We start from the raw sequence: 20518 nt of genomic DNA, 5'->3' as shown, positions 1-20518 counted from the left end.
TTGCATCTCCCTACTGGGGATTACTTAAAAAAAATATCTATATCTATATCTATCTGTCTATATACATGATAGAACATAGGTTGTCGTAGTGGCCACTGTTGGAAACAGGATGCTGGGCTTGATGGACTGGTCTAACCCAGTATGGCATGTTCTTATGTTCTAATGCTAGTGTATCTGTGCATGTTTTTTGTGGTTATATTATTTGGAGTAATGATATATAACCATTGATGCAGCCATATATAAAAATAACTACCATTGATATCTGATTGTCAGTATGATATACTGCATGTATCTGTGCATGTGTATTTTGTAATACATCTCTGCCCATTTCTGTAATTGCACTAGATAGTGGTCCAGTGTTATGTCAGAACTCATTAATGTTGTAGTATAATTAGACTATATCTGATTATTAGGAGATAAATATAGCAGGCATTGCTCACTTATTTTAATATCAATCATTTTGAATAAAAAAAATTTTAATACCCTCACATTAGTGCATTTTTTCCATTTTGGGATTTTTTTTTTTTGGTAGATAACATAAAACACTTTATACATTATATATATTGCCCAATTTCTGTCATTATATATATAGATATATATAGATATAGATATATAGATAGAAATACTGATAGCTAGATATAGATAGATAATGAAGAAGAAAATTGATTCGCCTCGCTCTCCTGTGGTGATACCTTACTGTCCCTTCCTCAGTCGAGTTTTCCTGAGGTGCTACCTGCAGACCCCTCCCTCAGACGAGTGCCTAGGTCCAATAGCTAGTTTTTCCAGTATGGACTTAGCTGTTAAAAAAACAAAACAAAACAAAAAAACAGCTGAGAGGCTAGCGGATGCAGGAAGCCGAGCACAGCTGTAAAGGCCTTTGCCCTCTCCCCCTGCAGCCAGAGACTGACTCTATACTCGGCCGGCAAGGGCTTTGTTCAGGTAAGGAATAAAAGAGAAGAAAGAAGGAGTGAGGTTTTACTTTCCCCTTCTGGTCTCCGCGCTTCAGCCACCAATCCGAAGTCCATTCCCGTCTCCAAGGGAGCTGGGAGAGTCGTGGCAGCTTGGTGAGTTGAGCACCCTTTTTAGCTAGGCCCCACTCTCAAGCTTTGTGTAGATGCCACGTGGAAGGCTGCAGCAGTGTTCACACGCTTTTCTGTGCTCAAGTCTGCTGCGAAACACTGTCCGTTGGCTTACACTTGTGCATCTAGGTGTAGACGCTCAGGAGGGCACTTGGGGGGGGGGGGGGGTGCGATTGGGTGGGGGTGCTCAAGTGGGTGCTCCAGTGGATTCCTACCTGGACCATATGCTGTGGCCTATAATTTTTGGGCACTTATTGGACAGGCAGTGTTTTTGGCCACTCTGTCAATGCTTGCTTGTGCGGGCGCCCAGCTGGGCACACAATGGTCAGATACTTTTGGGCATGCTGCTAGCGGGTGTTTATTTTTATGCTGTTCATGATATTCAGGCATCTCAGCTGGGTGTCTCTCTGACCCCCCTTCCCACCCCCCCCCCCCCCCAATCTAACTTGAATCCGTGCTACTTCGAGGCTCAGGGAGAGTTTTCTCTGGCCTATTTTGCTGAGCTCACCCTTCCTAGCTTGATGTGGGAATGGATATAGAGGGGGACCGGTCAGAGGTGTCGCCTGGATTTTGGACTCCCCTAAGTGGATCGTCAGTGGGGGAAGGCTTCTCAGTGGGTGTAGAACAAACATCCCCCTGATTTTGTATGGACCGTGGTGGCATTCGCACGCTTTTCCTTGCACAAGTCTGCTGCAAAACAGCTTGGCTAGACCCTGCTCGCAGGTTTTTACTCAGTCACAGACATGATAGGCCTAAGAGTCAGGACTGCAGCCTGCAGATCCCTGCACACCTGGTGTCACAGGTAAGCATCGGAGTGTGTCAACACCTGCTATGGTTAACACTGATAAGGATACTATTTTTACAGGGGAAAGAGCCTTGGCAGCTCTGTACCCCTAGATCTGGCAGAGAGAGAGAGCAGTTGCACTTTCTGAAAGTGGATGCACTGGTGTGTGTCGTCACCAAGCGGTGGTTATCCCTGTAGAAAGGTCAGCAGCTTGAAAGAGGTGCAGGATAAGAGAGTTGAGGCTATCCTTAAGCAGGCCTCGAGGCGGTGGCAATGAATTGCAGATGGCCTCTTGCTGCTCCCTGGTGGATCACTATGCCTTGCTCTCTCTTAGGAAGTTGTCTGATTTCATTTCGGGACGTGCCATATGGCTTCCCCACCCTGGATGAGCCCAATCTCTTCTAATCTCAGAAGCTAAGCAGGGTTGAGAGCCAGCTGATAAATTGGTGCCGAGACAATCCAGAGTCTACTCTGTTGAAATAGCCCTTTAAGAATCACTCTGGTTTGGGAGTGAAAAAAATAAAATAAAGAAATGGTGCTGGCTTTTAGAGCTAAGCTCATTCCCACTGCTGATTGTTTAAAATGCTCTTCAGCTAGAGGCTCTCTGGCACATGCTTTTTGGTACTGTCCTGTCATTTTGTATTTTGAGGGGAGGGTTATGAATTTTATTAACACCTTATGTAGTAATATTCCCTTACGTCCAGAAATCTTATTTGCTGTGAACTTGCCTCAATATGTTTGGAAAGAAAGTGAACAGGTGTTGACCAAGAAACTACTGGCTCAAGGAAAACATTCCATTTTATTGGTCTGAAGGGACACTACTCCTCCTTCCTTTTGAAATTGGAGGAACGCGACACACAACATGATATTTGTGTAGTCCCTTGCAGCTTGTTCGTCCATACATTCTAAATCTAGATTTTTAGAATGGCAAAAGGTATGGGATTTGTACCTTTCTCACAGGACAAGCAGGGTGGTAGTCCTCACATATTGGTGACATCAGGATGGAGCCCAATCACAGAACACTTTTGTCAAAGTTTCTAGAACTTTGCCTGGCACCACTGAGCATGCCCAGCATGGTACCAACCCTGCATCCAGCAGGGGTCCCCCTTCAGTCTCTTTTTTTTCACGCAGCTTTTGCCAAGCGGAATGAGGAGCTCTTCCACGGTTTCCTGACAGGAAAATTTTCTTCAGGAAATAGTTTCGCGTTTTCAAAAATTTTCATCCTGGCTGGGGTCTCCCTTGTGTACCGTTGATACCCGTGTCCGTCCGGTAAGTTTACTAACTTTTCTGTTGATTACCGATGGTTCCTAGTTTTAGGCCCGGAGGTCACCGACCGTGTCGTGGCCTAAATTTTGGACATTAACGATGGTGACGGGTTTTCGTAGGTGCCCGGACTGTCCTAGGACGATGTCCATCACCAACCCTCACCAAGTTTGTGTGTTGTGCTTGGGCCTACCCATGATGTATATACATGTACCAACTGCGCCCAAATGACCTCTAAGGGGCGTTGGGCTCGTTTGGAAAAGATGGCTTTCTCTTTCATTTCAAACTGCTTACTTCAGCAAAAGCTTCGAAGTCATCAACACCGTCGCCAGCCAAGTCCCGTCACCGGTCGGATACCGATGACTCTCGATCGACATCAAAGACTTCGGCTTCTACTTCTTTGGCACCGGACATCAGTAAAGGCGACCATCGGGAAAAGCATTGCCATCAACATCGAAAAACCTTGGCGACTGATGCAGGCGCACAGGTGGCCTCGACTTCTAAGTCCATCGAGCCACCAAGGAAGAAGGCCTGTGCCGAGGAGCCCCAAACCTCCTCCATGCTGGGTACTCCAAGGCGTTCCCCGCCTTCGGTGGGAGTAGTGGCCGAGACTCCACAGATACCGGTGGTTATTCCGGCAGCACCCATCCAACCTCCTACTCTGGACCTGGTCTTGACAATGCCACCGTTCCAAGAGGAGTTGAACTGGATGGTTAAAGAGGCGGTGGTGCAGGCTCTCCATGGACATCCAGTTCCATCGGCACAGATATCGATTCCGACACCGGACCCGATGCCACCGATGCTTGCACCGCTGCTTGACAGGATCAATGCCCTCATCGGTGCTTTGCCTTCAGCACCGAGGAAATCGCCAATACCGCCTGGTCCATCGACGCTCATCCATCTTTCTTCTGAAGAAGGGGAATCACCAATGCCTGACCCTTCTGGAGTGTTGCCACTGAGGCATCCACAGAGGTCACCGAGCCCTTTGGTACCGCTTCTGCCATCGATGCCGCATCGTCCTTTTCCGAAGCCAACACCGGTGCTGCCGGTACCGCCACCGATACCTTCAGTGTCTCAATCTCCTTCGGCTGGAGAAGGTCCATTTTTACCCTCTGGAGAACCATTGGGTGCTGGGGATCATACCTATATCCTTGGTCTGATGACTCTTCCAATTCCCAGGATATCACCGGGATATCCTATCTGAGCCTTCCCCTCCTGAAAAGAGAAGGAAGTCTCCGCCAGAGGACCTCTCTTTTATAAGTTTCATCAAAGAGATATCAGAGTCAATACCATTCACTCTCCAGACTGAAGAGGACTCCAGGCACAAAATGTTAGAAGTCCTGCAGTTTGTCGATGCACCTAAGGAGGTAATGTCCATACCTGTCCATGAGGTTCTCCTTGACCTTCTTCAACGTAATTGGGAGCATCCAGGGACAGTCCCACCAGTTAACCGTAAGACTGATGCTACGTATTTAGTCTAAGCAGCACCTGGATTCCAAAAAACTCAGCTGTCCCACCACTCAGTGGTCGAGTCCGCCCAGAAGAAGGCCAGAAAGCCACGGCCTCATTCATCCACGCCTCCTGGAAAAGAACAGAAGTTCCTTGATGCTTTTGGTCGTAGGGTCTTCCCTGGGGCCATGCTAATCTCCCATATTGCAGCTTACCAACTTTACATCTCGCAATACAACAGGAACCTGTTCAAGCAGCTTCAGGATCTTTCTGATTCCTGACCAGTTCCAGGACCAGCTCATTGTCATTCTTAAAAAAGGTCTAGATGCTGGTAAGCATGAGGTGTGCTCGGCTTATGACATTTTCGACACTGCCACCAGGGTGTCAGCAGCTGGAATAAGTGCTAGGCGGTGGGCCTGGCTCAAGTCTTCGGATCTGCTTTCAGAGGTTCAGGAGAGGTTGGCAGACCTCCCCTGTACAGGGGATAACCTCTTCGGTGAAAAGATTCAGGAGACTGTAGCTCAGCTTAAAGACAATAACAAGAGATGTTGCAACAATCTCGGCTGGGCATATGCAGTTCTCCACCTCTTCTAAACGCCCATTCAGGAGGGAGGCTAAGCGAGCCACCTTTAAGGCATGCAGGTACTACCCACCTCAGACTCTGTCTCGCCCGTCTAGACTGTACCGGAAGTCTCAACCTCGACAGCCTAGGCCTCAGAAGGCACAGCTCCCTCCACAGACTGGGCCTTCTTTCCGGTTTTTGACTGTCCACTAAAGAGCAAATGTCCGCCTCCGCCACTACCACATCTACCAGTGGGTGGCCATCTTGGCCACTTCATCAGCATGTGGCACACTCTCACCACCGACCAGTGGGTGGTGAAAGTTACCATCTCAACTTTCTCAACTTTCTTTCAATCCCGTTAGACTCTCCACCTCATCGGCCATGGAGTTCCACCGATCACTCTCCCCTTCTCGAAGAAGAAGTAACTTCCCTTCTACAAGCCAATGCCATAGAATAGGTTCCCCTTCTGCAAAGAGGAAAGGGTTTCTACTCCCGATACTTCTTAATACCAAAAAAGTCGGGAGGTATTCGGCAGATATTAGATCTTCGTGCTCTAAAGGAAAAGTTCAGAATGGTAACCTTGGGCTCTCTACTTCCTCTGATCCAACAGGGAGATTGGCTTTTCTCTCTAGATCTAAAAGACGTGTACATGCACATAGCAATTACCCCGTCTCACAGGAAATATCTCAGATTCCTCGTTGGAAACAAGCACTTCCAGTACCGAGTGCTTCTGTTCGGCCTAGCATCGGCCCCTCGTGTATTTACAAAATGCCTGGCAGTAGTAGCCGCATACTTAAGGCGACTGGGCACTCACATCTATCCTTATCTAGATAACTGGTTACTATTGTCCTTGGGATTTCTGGTAAATTATCAAAAATCTAATCTGACTCCGTCTCAATCCCTCTCCTTCATTGGAGCAGATCTCGACACTATTCAAGCAAAGGCTTTTCTTCCCAGGGACCGAGATCATATGCTTGCACTTCTTGCATGCACTATACAGTCTCACCGAACCACGACTGCTCGTCATGGTCTCGTCTTGTTAGGCCACATGGCGTCCTCAGTCCATGATACACCGATGACTTGACTTGCCATGCGAGTAACACAGTGGACATTAAAATTCCAGTGGTCTCAGGCCCACCATCCAATGTCCAACATTTATTTATTTATTTATTTTTTGTTTTTATATACCGATCTTCCTACATTAGATGTAAATCAAACTGGTTTACATAGAACAATAACTTACCAAACGGCATTACATGAAACAATTAACATTTAAACAACATTAAATAACATTGTCAGGAGAATAAACCAATTATACAAATTGAATTAAATGGTAGTCACAGTGAACTTTTGAAGTCCTTATGTTGATCTTAGTTAGATATAAGGAAGCAAGATAGGTGAAAATAAATAAATAAATGAGGCGAAAGTGACTGAGGGACTCTTTAGGGGAGCCTGAATAACAGTGAAAGACTAAAGACAAATCAAACCAAATATGTGAGAGAAAAATAAACAGAGAGGTGTATCTAAAGAAGGAGGGCATGTCCATGTCACCAGGCAGCTTCGTCTCTCCCTGGCTTGGTGGATCCAAGAGTCCAGCCTGCTTATAGGACTACCTTTCCAAGCTCTAGAACCTCAAATAATTCTGACTACAGTTGCTTCCATTCTAGGTTGGGGAGCACATGTCAACAACCTGCAGACTCAAGGAACCAGGTCTGCGGCAGAAGCAGAACATCAGATAAATTTTCTGGAGCTCAGGGTGATCAGATATGCCCTTCTAGCCTTCAAAGATTGCTTAACCAACAAAGCAATCCTAATCCAGACAGATCAGGTAGCAATGTGGTACATCAACAAGTAGGGTGGAACCGGCTCCTACCTACTGTGTCAGGAGGTAGCACAAATCTGGGCTCTAGCTCTATATCATTCCATGCTACTGAGAGTAACTTATCTGGCGGGTGTGGACAATGTACTAGCAGACAAACTCAGTCGCGAATTTCAACCGCCACGAGCGGTGGCGGAACACATATCCTGGAAGTGGGGATATCCAACGATAGATCTCTTTGCGTTGATCCACAATCACAAGGTGGACAACTTCTGCTCCCTACATCGCAATCCCAGGACTCCACAGAGAGGGATGCTTTCGCCCTGTCTTGGGCAACAGGTCTCCTGTATGCCTATCCCCGCTTCCACTCATAAGCAAGACTCTCGTGAAGCTACGTCAGGACAAGGGTCTCATGATAAGATAAGATAAGCCAGAGTGTTAAATTTGAAATTATTATATAGTAGAAGATTCTGTGCATAAAAAGTACTCTGTGCTTTTCCTTATCTCTTCTACTAGTGCTCTGCTCTGTTTCATAGTTTCTCTTCTAGAGCTTGTTTCATAATTTCTGTGCTCTCTCTGTGGGGGAAAAAAAACTGCTGTTTTGCTCTGTATTTAAATTATACCTTTCCTAGCGTGTAGCAGATGGACTCAAAACAAATGGGTACAGTGTGCTCGTGCTAGCAGTTGGAGACGGATCTGACGTCAGCACGGGTACATATACCCCCACAGGAAGTGAAGCAATTCAGTAATTTCCGTCTCCAAAGCAGTTTGGAGCTACCCCACGCTCGCTGAGCGTGTTTCCAAATTCTATCGACTAAATTCATAGAAGACATCTACTGAAGACGAGCCCCGCACTCCTGTGGTGATACCAGGCGGTCACTCACCCAGTTGAGTTTCCCGAGCTGACTTCCGTGGTCCCTCGGAGGTAGGAGCCTCGGTCCGGTGGCCAGTTCGCGGCAGGGACCCAGCCCCCGAGTGTGAAGGGCTCGGGCGCGGCTTGGCCCCCGAGCGGTTCGGGCGCGGCCTAGAGGCAGCGGGTGCACTTCCTTAAGCGCGGCGGTGAAGGTATTCCCCTTTCCCCCCGCAGCCGGAGATCGCCAGGGTCGCAGCCGGGAAGCGCCGAAGACAAGGTAAGGTGTACATCTTTACTTGGTCTCCGAGGAAGTGTGGACTAACTGGGCCTGCCTACGAGGTCGCCATTTTTTGCCTGCATACTTCTCTTTTCTAATTAAGCGCTTTGCTTGCTAAACGCACGTTGTTCGCGATAGGCGCACGTTGTTAGCGCACACGATAGGCGCACGTTGTTAGCGCACACGATAGGCGCACGCTGTTAGCACACGCGATAGGCGCACGTTGTTTGAGCACGCGATAGGCGCATGTTTGTTGTTAGCGCACGCTACTAGGATACGCGCACATATGCTAATACACCCGCTATAGGCGCACATATTGAGACGCCCCGTTTATAGGCGCACATTTATAAGACGCCCCGTTCATAGGCGCACTGTTTATAAGACGCCTGCTATAGGCGCACGTTGATAAATCGCCCGTTTATAGGTGCACGTTGATAAGACGCCCGTTCTAGGCGCATGCTGTTACGCGCCCATGTTAGGCGCACATCGTAGGACGACATCGCATTTGAGGCAAATGGAGCATAAGAAGGCCTCTGCGTCCGCAGAGCTGGCACCCCCAGAATCAGGCATGAACGCTCTAAGCCTCTGCTCAGCATGCAATCTTAGAGCCACACAGAGCGAGGAAGCAGACTCCCTATGTGCCCAATGTGAGGAAGCCATGGCAGTTCCAGGACAAGACCGGTCCCAGCCCAGCGGTTCCTTAGAGAACACTCCGGACTTAGCAGACCGCGGCGAGCAGCCAGGGAATCCGAGAGACCTGGTACCCCTGCGGCCAGATCTGGCTTCGCTTTCCTGGGTGGAATTATTTAAGGGGATTCACGCCTTTGTCCAGATGCAGTCTGCTCCTCGGATGGGTCTTTCCGTTCCGGTTGATCCGGCCCCTGGACCCTCGAGACCTAGGCGCAGCCACTCGCCACCCGACAGCCCCAATCATGGGGATTCGGATTATTCACAGGTAAGTGAAGAGCCCCCCGAGTAGAATGATCTTCCCTCGGAGATAGAACCATATCGGACCATGAGATGCTTCTTTCGGAGAGAAGATCTGCCGGGCCTGGTCTCACAATGCTTATCGGAGCTGGCCATTCCAGGCCAGGACCCCCCAGGGGTCCCTGTACAGAACCCTCTGCTAGAGGGCCTGCGCCAAACGGCTCACCACTTTCCCCTCCTACAAGCAGCACAGCAGCTAATCGAGCTGGAATGGAAGGCACCGGAGGCCTCATTCAAAGGGGGTCTGGCCTTGTCTGGCATGTACCCTCTAGATCTGACAGCCAAGGAACTGCTGGCGTGCCCCAGGGTAGATGCCATAATTAACGCAATTGTGAAACGCACCACCATTCCGGTGGAGGGGGGAGCGGCTCTCAAGGATGCGCATGACCGACGCATGGACACCATTCTGAAACAAGCTTTTGAGGTAGCAGCCATGTCCCTTCGAATCGCAACTTGCTGCACCGTGGTGACGCGCTCCTGTTTATCACAGGCAAGAAATAACACCCCGGGAGAAGACATGGAATCAGCTCTCGCATTTCTCACAGACGCAGCCTCCGACTTCGTCCGTCCCGCAGCCAAGGGAGTGAACTCCTCAGTGGCAGCCAGAAGACAGCTTTGGCTACGCAATTGGGCGGCCGACTCGTCCTCCAAGACTCGACTCACAAGAATGCCCTTTAAGGGTTCCCTACTGTTCGGCAGCGACCTTGAGAATTGGGCTACTAAATGGGGTGCCTCTCCATTGCCCCGTCTACCAGAAGATAAGTCAAGGAGGAGCCAGCATTCTGTTTCTAGACCATCCAGAGGTAGAAACTCGCAGCGCTTCAACCCTTACAGGTCTCGCTATCAAGCACCTCGTTCTCAGGCCAGGAATCAGCCCTTTCGGGCTAAGCACACCAAGAAGAGAACTGGCCCGGGTTCTGGCCCCGGCCGTAACCCACAATGACAATCAGCCGACCCATCCGAGGGTAGCAGCCATAGGGGGCAGGCTAACCCTCTTCTACCACAGGTGGGTCGAGATCACTTCGGACCAGTGGGTCCTCACCATCATCCGGGAAGGATATTACCTGGATTTCTTTCGGCTTCCGCCAAACAAGTTTGTGGAATCTCCTTGTTCACCACTCAAGACAGTGGCACTAGAAGTGACCATACAGAGGCTCCTGGCCCTAAAAGCCATAATCCCAGTACCTGCGGAAGAGGTAACTTCTGGGCATTATTCCATTTATTTCATAGTACCCAAGAAGGAGGGCACCTTCAGGCCCGTCCTGGACCTCAAGTCAGTCAATCGACACCTACGGGTCCCCAGCTTTCGCATGGAAACTCTACGGTCTGTCAAGAGTTCAGTACAGCCAGGGGAGTTTCTCACCTCCCTAGATCTGTCAGAAGCCTACCTGCATATCCCAATCCATCGGGATGACCAGCGCTATTTACGCTTCAAAGTCCTGAATCAGCACTTCCAGTTCCGGGCCTTACCCTTCGGGTTAGCCGCCGCGGATCTTTACCAAGGTAATAGTAGTAGTGGCAGCGGCACTCAGGAAGGAAGGAATCCTCATCCATCCCTACCTGGACGATTGGCTGATCAGGGCAAAGTCACCGGAGGAGAGTCACAGGGCAACCAACAGAGTTATAGCTCTTCTGGAAAGTCTAGGATGGGTAGTCAACATAAGGAAGAGTTCCCTACAGCCATCCCAGTTGCTGGAATACCTAGGGGTCCAATTCGACACCCAAAATGACAAGGTCAGTCTGACCTCCAAGAGACAGTCAAAACTCGGGCGGTGGACCAGAGAAGAATCAAGGTGGAATATCAACCGACTAGAGGCACGGGCAGTCAGGCTAGCGTGCCTGCGATTTGCCCACAGACTTCGCAACAGAGCGGTCAGAGTGATGTCAGACAACGCCACCACGGTGGCATACATCAACTGACAGGGCGGAACCAGAAGCCAACAAGTGTCCCTGGAAATAACTCCCCTGATGATTTGGGCAGAAGCAAATCTCCAGGACATCTCCACCGTCCACATTGCCAGGAAGGACAACACGACGGCAGAGTTCCTCAGCAGAGAAAGCCTAAACCGGGGGAGTGGCAGCTGTCACCCACAGTTTTTCAGATAATTGTGGATCGATGGGGGACGCCAGCCATGGACCTACTAGCGGACAGGTCCAACGCTCAAGTTCCCAGATATTTCAGCCGCAGGCGAGATCCTCTGGCTCAGGGGATCGATGCCCTGGTATAGCCGTGGCCTCAGGGGATCCTGCTATATGCCTTTCCTCCATGGCCCTTCTGGGTGCCATCGTTCACAGGATTCAGAGACACAGAGGCCTAGTTCTTCTAGTGGCCCCGGACTGGGCAAGAAGACCCTGGTACGCAGACATGAGAAGACTACTGGCAGGGAATCCTCTTCCTCTGCCTCCATACCGGGACCTGCTACGGCAAGGCCCCATTCTCCACGAGGATCCAGCTCAATTGTCTCTTATGGTCTGGCCATTGAGAGGGCTAGACTGAAGAAAAGAGGATACTCGGAGCCGGTGATAGATACGCTCCTCCGAGCACGCAAGTTCTCCACATCACTAACATATATCAGGATCTGGAGAGTTTTTGAAGCCTGGTGCGACTCTCACGGCACCAATTCACATGCTGCTAAGATTCCACTCATCTTGGACTTTCTACAAGATGGACTTCAGAAGGGTCTGTCCCTCAGCTCCATCAAGGTACAGGTAGCAGCGCTGTCTTGCTACGGTCCCAGACGTGAAGGCAAATCCATTGCCCAGCACCCAGACGTTTCACGCTTCCTGAAAGGAGTTAAACACATTCGCCCGCCACTGAAGTGGCCAGTGCCCTTGTGGAACCTTAACTTAGTATTGGAATTTCTAGCGGGATCAGCCTTCAGGCCCCTTCGAGGCCTGTCTCTCCGTTTATTGACCTTGAAGATGGAGTTCTTGCTGGCTGTGTACACGCTAGGAAATGTTGAGATTACTTACCTGGTAATCTCCTTTTCCTTAGTGTATGCAGATGGACTCAGCATCCCGCCCGGCTGCCGGTATACATGGGGATTCGCTGACTCACGGTAAGCCATATTTTGCTTATAATAGGGCTTCCACCCTGCCGGGTGTCGACGCCTTCCGGTTGAGAACACTGGCGGTCTCCAGCTACCATCAATTGGTCAGGGTAATCCTGTTGATTAATCGATCGGTCAGTACACATATAGCTATAACAGCTTTTGCAAGGAAGATTACTGAATTGCTTCACTTCCTGTGGGGGTATATGTACCCGTGCTGACGTCATATCCGTCTCCAACTGCTAGCACGAGCACACTATACCCATTTGTTTTGAGTCCATCTGCATACACTAAGGAAAAGGAGATTACCAGGTAAGTAATCTCAACATTTCTATAGGTCTGGTTATTGGATATTATTTGTTTGGATCCTTGCTAATTGTTTGCTTTAAGATTCAGTATACCTGCATTTCTCTTATTGTATAGCTGTCTTTAATAATCTGTTTAATATTGGCACATAAATGCTGTGGGATCATTTAATAGTTAAAGGACTAATAAAGTTCCAGGAAGTGTCCTGCTCTACCCAGCTTGTCCTAGGTTAAACTGTTTGACTCCCTCCCACCCTACGCCTCTACCCACCCACCCCTGGGTTTGTTTTCTAATATAGACTGCCTAACTTAACATTAGCAACAAGATAAATTAGTAAGTTGTTAACAGAAAAGGAAATACCAATCAAATAATTTACCAAAATGAGGACTATCCAATGTAACTGTTGCGGAGCCTTTCTTCTGAGGGAAAGCATCTGGAAACTTGGAGCTTGCCCCATTTGTGAACAACTCTCTTCCTTGAAAAAGGAGCTGACTGAGGTTAAAGCTCAATTAGCTTCAATTAAGAGAATTACACCCACATTACATTACTCAGAAAATAATTCCCCAATACCACAGAAAAACCAGGAGTCAAGAAAGAGAGATACAGTAGGCTCAGGTAGGATAACACATGTGACCCACAGTCACTCATTCTTGACAGATGGGTAGCCAACAAGAATACCCCCCCCCCCCCCCCCACACACACACTCAAACAGGACATTAAGGAATTCATTAAAAACCAGGTTTACAGTGGGCTCTGGTAGAATTAGACCTGTGATGAGGAGACACACACTGTATCAAGTGCAAGAAGAACAAAAAGCATTCTCTATATTAAACACTGAAGTTCTTGAGAAAAACATTGAAGTGTTACCAGAAAAGAGAAAAAGAAACCAATGCATGCAGAAATTCAAGATCCATAACCAAAAGAAAAAGCTCATTGAGATGGAAGACTCTGTCATCAGTGGCACAACTGCAAAATGAAAGAGTGAAGTGAATAACAAATCTCAACTAAAGTCTCATAAGGAGTCCAGGAATAGCAATAACCTTAATGAGAGAACCTGGAAAGCTATGACCACAAATGCTCATAGTTTGGGAAATAAAATCCCAGATCTGCAAGCCCTAATGGTGGAGGTGGACTTGGACATTGTTGCTATCACAGAGACATGGTTCACAGAATCTCATGATTGGGATACAGCAATACCAGGCTATAACTTGTTAAGGAAGGACAGAGTGGATAGAAAAGGGGGAGGTGTGGCTCTTTGTCAGAAACAATATCCAGATTGATGCTGGTGCAGAGGCATATATATATATTGTGATATCAGCTTTGCTCTGTCTCCATCTGCTGGTAGAGGTGGACAACCCACTGCTGTGGATTAAACTGTCTTCACTAAAGAAAAGAAAATTATCAGGTAAGTAGTAATTTCTCCATTTTGCAGATAAAGGACCAAAATATAGTAGATCAATCTCTGTTGCTAGCCTCAGCCAGCATTGCGGGCAACAGCCTGCTCAGTTGTAGTGTCCTTACTACCCCTATAAGAAGCAATACTTCACAGATGGCCTTTCTGCCCTTTTCAACAGTACTGACTCCCAACTCTTCCACAACAGTGTCAGCAACAGCTTCCATCCAGGCCCAGACAGCGTGAATACTGTCATCAAAAAGCTATCCAACAGCACAGGAGACTGGTGAATAAAATGAGAAGCTTAGGAGTGAGTGCCGAGGTGGTGACCTGGATTACAAACTGGTTGACGGACAGAAAACAATGTGTGATGGTAAATGGAACTTACTCTGAAGAGAGAGCAGTGTTAAGCGGAGTGCCGCAAGGATTGGTGTTGGGACCGGTCCTGTTCAATATCTTTGTGAGCGACATTGCGGATGGGATAGAAGGTAAGGTTTGTCTTTTTGCAGATGACACTAAGATCTGCAACAGAGTGGACATGCCGGAAGGAGTGGAGAGAATGAGACTGGATTTAAGAAAGCTGGAAGAATGGTCGAAGATATGGCAGCTGAGATTCAATGCCAAGAAGTGCAGCAATCATGCACATGGGGTGTGGAAATCCGAAAGAACTGTATTCGATAGGGGGAGAAGGGCTGATATGTACAGAGCAGGAGAGAGACCTTGGGGTGATAGTCTCTAATGATGTGAAGTCGGCGAAACAATGTGACAAGGCGATAGCTAAAGCCAGAAGAATGCTGGGCTACATAGAGAGAGGAATATCGAGTAAGAAAAGGGAAGTGATAATCCCCTTATACAGGTCCTTGGTGAGGCCTCACCTGGAGTACTGTGTTCAGTTCTGGAGACCGTATCTCAGAAGGGACAGAGACAGGATGGAGGCGGTCCAGAGAAGGGTGACCAAAAAGGTAGAGGCTCTTCATCGACTGACTTATGAGGAGAGATTGAAGAATCTCTAAATATGTACACCCTGGAGGAAAGGAGGAGCAGGGGTGATATGATTCAAACTTTCAGATACTTGAAAGGTTTTAATGATCCAAAGACAATGACAAACCTTTTCCGTTGCAAAAAAAATCAGCAGAACCAGGGGTCACGATTTAAAACTCCAGGGAGGAAGACTCAGAACCAATGTCAGGAAGTATTTCTTCACGGAGAAGGGTGGTGGATGCCTGGAATGCCCTTCCGGAGGAAGTGGTGAAGACCAAAACTGTGAAGGATTTCAAAGGGGCGTGGGATAAACACTGTAGATCCATAAAGTCTAGAGGATGTGAATGAAGAGAAGAGGCAAGGGGGTGCCTTGCTTGCGGGAATGACAGCAACTACCTGGAGATTAATATCCTTATTCAATAAACATACACACAGTTAATGTGACTCCAACATTGCTCTATGCTTCAACGGCAAGAGGAACTGTGGAAAAAAGGATTTGCATCCACAAAGAAGCAGGGGAGTAGCTTGCTTGTTACGGCGGTTTCTACCCCAAACCAAATAAGCCTGATACTTCACTTTCAATGCACATCCAGCATAACTCTCTGCTTCAACGGCAGAGAGAATGAAGAAAAGATGATGTATATTCAGCATCAACCAACAAGGAATGAATTACATAGTCTGGGTAAACAAATAAGCATGGGTGTAGCTTGCTCGTTACGGCGGTTACTACCCCGAATCAATTAAGCCTGATACGTCACTTGGAATGCTTGTTCGGAGGTTACTACCCCAAACCAAATAAGCCTGATACTTCACTTTCAATGCTCATCCAGCATAGCTCTCTGCTTCAACGGCAGAGAGAATGAAGAAAAGATGATTTATATTCAGCATCAACCAGCAAGGAATGAATTACATAGTCTGGGTAAACAAATAAGCATGGGTGTAGCTTGCTTGTTATGGCGGTTACTACCCTGAATCAGTTAAGCATGATACTTCACTTGGAATACATATCCAGCGCAGCTCACTGATTCAACAGGGGGGAATGAAGTAAAGAGGATTTATATTCAGACAACCAACAAGGACTGAATTGCACAGGCAGGGTAAATAAACGGGAGTAGCTTGCTTATTACGGCGGTTACTACTCCAAACCAATTAGCTAGATACTTCACTTAGATGCAGTTCTAGCACTGTTGTCTGCATCGATGGTGTGGGTGGAAGGGAATTGGAACCAAAAAGTTACCAATAAGGGCCCTGACCTCAGCGGTCAGAGTAACAGATAAGTATGAAAACAAATAGGTGTGAAAGCTTGCTGGGCAGACTGGATGGGCCATTTGGTCGTCTTCTGCCGTCACTTCTATGTTTCTATAAGCCTAACCTAATCCTGGACCCAGTTTTTAATCCCATCGACTAATACACACCCTGCTCTTCCGGTAGCGGAACAAATTCAGCATTTCATCAAAACTGGCATCACATCATCCAGGACTCTTGGTTTCTCAGCATTGTGTGACATGGATACTAGTTTCATTTCTCCTATTATCCCCCCCTCCCCCCTATCTAAACCCTCACAGCTACCACAGATCCTTCAGGAAGTACAATCTCTTCTGAACCAACAGGCAATGGAGCTCCTCCCTGCTTCACAACACCAGCAGAGTTCCTACTCCAAATTCTTCCTTATCCCCAAGAAATTGGGGGAATGCAAACAATCCTGGACTTGAGGCCTCTGAACAAGCATATCCTGAACTCCCTCAGCATGATCCTCCCATTCATTCAAAAAGGCGAATGGATGTGTGCCTTGGGTCTCAAGAACATCTATATTCATATTCCAATTCACCCGGCCCATTGGTGCTACCTATCGTTCCAAGTGAATTCATCCCACTACCAAGACAGTCATTCCTTTTGGCCTCTTCTGCTCTGCAAGCTTTTCACAAAATTCATTGCTGTAGTGGCAGGATACCTTCATTGACAGGGAATACAAGTGTTCTCATACCTAGACGACTGGTTGATTCTCAATAAGCAGTTCTCCACTCTTTAAACACAGCCAAAAGCCTCTTGCAGAGCTTAGACTTCCTCATCAACTTCAAGAAATCCTCTCTGACACCCGCTCAGAAACAATAGTTTATAGCTGTGACTATAGATTCCTTATATCAGGGGGATTTTCTACCCAGCAACTGAATGTTGACTATGTGCTTATTTGCAATCCGCAATCAATGGCCAGGAACCTACTGGTCATACTAGGTCATATGGTAGCTGTTATCCATTTAGTACCATTGACACCCTTCCACATGTGCTACCTACAGTGGGGTCTGTGGTCCCAGTGGGATCAGCTCACTCAACCACTCTCTTCATCAGTGTGCATCACACTATTGATTAAAAAAGAATTGCACTGGTGGTTACAACCTCATGTTCTACAGGATGAAGTACCCCTCTGCTTACCTCCATACCAGTTCATCCTCATGATTAATGTACTCACCAAAGGCTGGGAGCAGATGTAGACCCTCTCATACCCAGAAAATTTGGTCACCTTAGGAATCCCTCTTTCATTTCAACTACTGCAGTTGTGAGTGTGATGGTGTGCGCTTGTTGCGTTCACTCATCTCCTTCAAAACAGCAGCATCCTTACTCAGATACTCAAGTCATGATGTTTTGTGTAAAACAAAACAGGGACATATGGGATTGTGGAAACCTTAAAGATGTGGAACTGGCCCAAACACCATTATGAAGGTTACAAGTGACTTATCTGCCAGGCATTTCAAACTTTCTAGCTGATCATCTCAGCAAAGAATTTCAGACTCATAAGTGGTCTCTGCAGCAATCAGTATCAAACTAAATGTTCGACTTATGGGGTCTACCACAGCAAAACACAAAGCTCAATCAATTTTGCTTCATTCTTCCAAGCAACCGCAGGATCACAAAGGATGCTTTCCTTCTTGATTGGGGTCAAAGTCTCATGTATGCTTTTCCACCCGTACTTTTCAAAATTGTGCCAGCCTATTTCTCATAGCACTGGCTTAACCCGGGCAAGTTTGGTATCCCTATCTAATCAGACTATCCTGCAGATCTACCATACCATTGGGGTCAGATCCTGTTCTCCTAACTCAGGGTTCTCCTAATTCAGGGTATGAAAACTGTCTTCCATCCCAATCTCCCAGCTCTCAACCTCACAACATGGATGTTGAACATATAGTGATCGTGAACTTTGTTGTCCTCAGAGATCGAGGACATAACTGCCATCTTCAAGGAAACCTTCAACCAGGAAAAAACACACCTTCAAATGGAAAAGGTTTTCCCATCTGGTGACAGAAGCATGCTTCCAATCTTTTCCAATGAGCTTCCATAACTATTGCAATACTTACTCCATTTCTCTCTTTCCAGACTTGCCACCACCTCCATAAGAGTGCATCTGAGTGCAATCGCAGCATACTACTCCTTAGTAGATAACAAGCCTATCTTTATGCACCCACTCGAATCCCACTTTATTACAGGTCTCTGGCATGTGCAACCCCCAGTTCTGTAGGACCTGAATATAATGCTTTCAATTGATGAAACCTTTTAAAAACCACTGGAAATAATTCCTTTGAAGCCATTCACTAGGAAAGTACTTTTCCTTGATGTAATCACCTCGATGAGACGAGTTAGTGAAGTTCAAGCTCTCATCTACTGCCTTCCATAACTACAATTCTATCACAACTGGGTGGTCCTCTGAACCCACCCCAAGTTCCTGTCAAAATTAGTCTCAGATTTTCATATCAATCAATTTGTTGTACTACCTACTTTCTTCCCAAGGCCAAAACACATGACGGGGAGAAAGCGGTTCATACTCTAGACTATAAATGGGCATTAGCATATTACAAACAACATACTTTGTCTCATAGTCAATTGAACCAGCTTTTTGTCTCCTATAACCCTAATTGCTTTGGAATAGCAGTTACGAAGCAAGCTTTATCCAACTGGATAGCAGAGTGCATTCATAACTGTTATACCCTGGCTGGACTATAGACTTGATCACAGCTCATCAAGTACGATCCCTGGTTTCCTCTATGGCCCACCTTGAGAGGTGCCTATTGAAGATATCTGCAAAGAGGTGGCATGGGCTTTGGTTAATACTTTCACATCCCATTAATGTCTTGATAATGTATCAAGGACTGACAGTACATTTGGATGACTAATATTGCTGTAGTCCACAGTAGAGTCCAGGTTGCTTACTAAGTAATCGCTCCATTGCAACCCTCAGCTTGGAATACCCCAGTGTAATGGCTAATTCAGCCTGATTATCGACAGAAAAAGCATGTTTGCTTACTGCAAACTGTTTTCTATAGATAGCAGGATGAATTTAACCATGGAATACCCACCCACTCCCTGAGGAGTCGACTACACTGCTAGCTTAGCTCTGTAACTGACTGAGGAGGCTCACAAGGCAGTACCCGTGTGGAAATTTCCTCACATGCTCAGGGGAGCTAAACGTGTACAGCTTGGCAGGTCAAGTCTGTTCAGTGCTGCTGGATGATGTCTCCCACATGTAATGGCTAATTCATCTTGCTATCTATGGAAAATGCAGTTTACTTTAGGCAAAGGTTTTCAGGGCTGTTTCAGTGAAGTGTGCTATATAGAAGTTAGATTGGAAGAAGTAAAGAATAGCTTGAGAGGAAAGAAAAATCCATGTACAAGAAAAAATTTTAATAATTTTGGAGCTGAACAGTGGAGGAGTGGAAGAGTAACCTAGTAGTTAGAGTAGTGGGCTACAAACCAGGGAAACCAGGGTTCAAATCCTATTGATGCTCCTTGTGATCTTGGGCAAGTCACTTTACCCTCTGTTGCCTCAGGTATAAACTTGGGCCTAGATTTTTCATTCTGCTATATTGTATAAATATTCTATAAATATAGCTATATTCTATAAATTATAGCAGAATGAAGAGCCACAGCCAGAAAAGGGGCAGGGGGGAGATAGTGTGTGTGCCACGGCCACAACTGCGATGTGGCCAGGTGCACACACTCACCCCCATAGCACCCCTGCCTATTTCTGGCACTACTGCCGGCGACAATTTGTAAAACATTATCGCCCACAGTGCAACTGGGCCCAAACTTTTTTTAATCCCACCCAGATTCCTCCCTTTTCCTTCATTTAAATTTTATCATCTCGATGCAGTTGTTATTGCGAGCATTAGGGCATTATCGCACACGATAAGACTCTAATGCATGTGATAATGGCCCATCACGTTTTGAAAAATGAACTGTTAGATTGTAAGCCCGCTGGGGATAGGGAAAATACCTCTAGTACCTGAATGTAATCCACTTTGAAGTGCCGAAAAGTGGAATATAAAAATAAAATAAACAGGAGAGAATGGGTAGTATCTGGAAGAACTTTTCAATATTGAAAAAGGCATGTTTGAAGATAAGAGGGGGAAAAAGTCTACTTTTTAAATAAGTGGACAGCAAATCTAATAAGTCCTACATCCAGTGAATAACCATTATGCAATTTTACTGTATATAAATGGTGTTTAGTGTTTTATTAGATAAGTTAGTAATTTCTAATGAAGCTATTGTAGATTAATTTGGTATCACTGTCAGGTTGTTTGTGATGGCATCACTCACTGTGAAAGGAGCTGACTCTTGCATCTATCTGACTGTATCACTGCATTCCAGTTTCAGAGCATTTGTTAAAATTTTAACAAGAATTTTCAGGCAGAATTAACAAGGTCAACTTTCCACAATTTATAAGTT

The 20518-nt window shown here is 46.7% G+C and overlaps 1 protein-coding gene across 3 annotated transcripts in view; it reads left to right on the top strand.

The window, feature by feature from the left end:
* CENPJ (centromere protein J) overlaps positions 1–20518 on the top strand; it is a 363081-nt gene that overhangs the window by 341578 nt on the left and 985 nt on the right. The window lies entirely within an intron of this gene.

Source organism: Rhinatrema bivittatum, chromosome 5 (genome assembly GCF_901001135.1).
Source record: "Rhinatrema bivittatum chromosome 5, aRhiBiv1.1, whole genome shotgun sequence".
Taxonomy (NCBI): domain Eukaryota; kingdom Metazoa; phylum Chordata; class Amphibia; order Gymnophiona; family Rhinatrematidae; genus Rhinatrema; species Rhinatrema bivittatum.
Note: the sequence above shows the minus strand (reverse complement) of the source record. Positions and strands in the feature narration are given on the sequence as shown.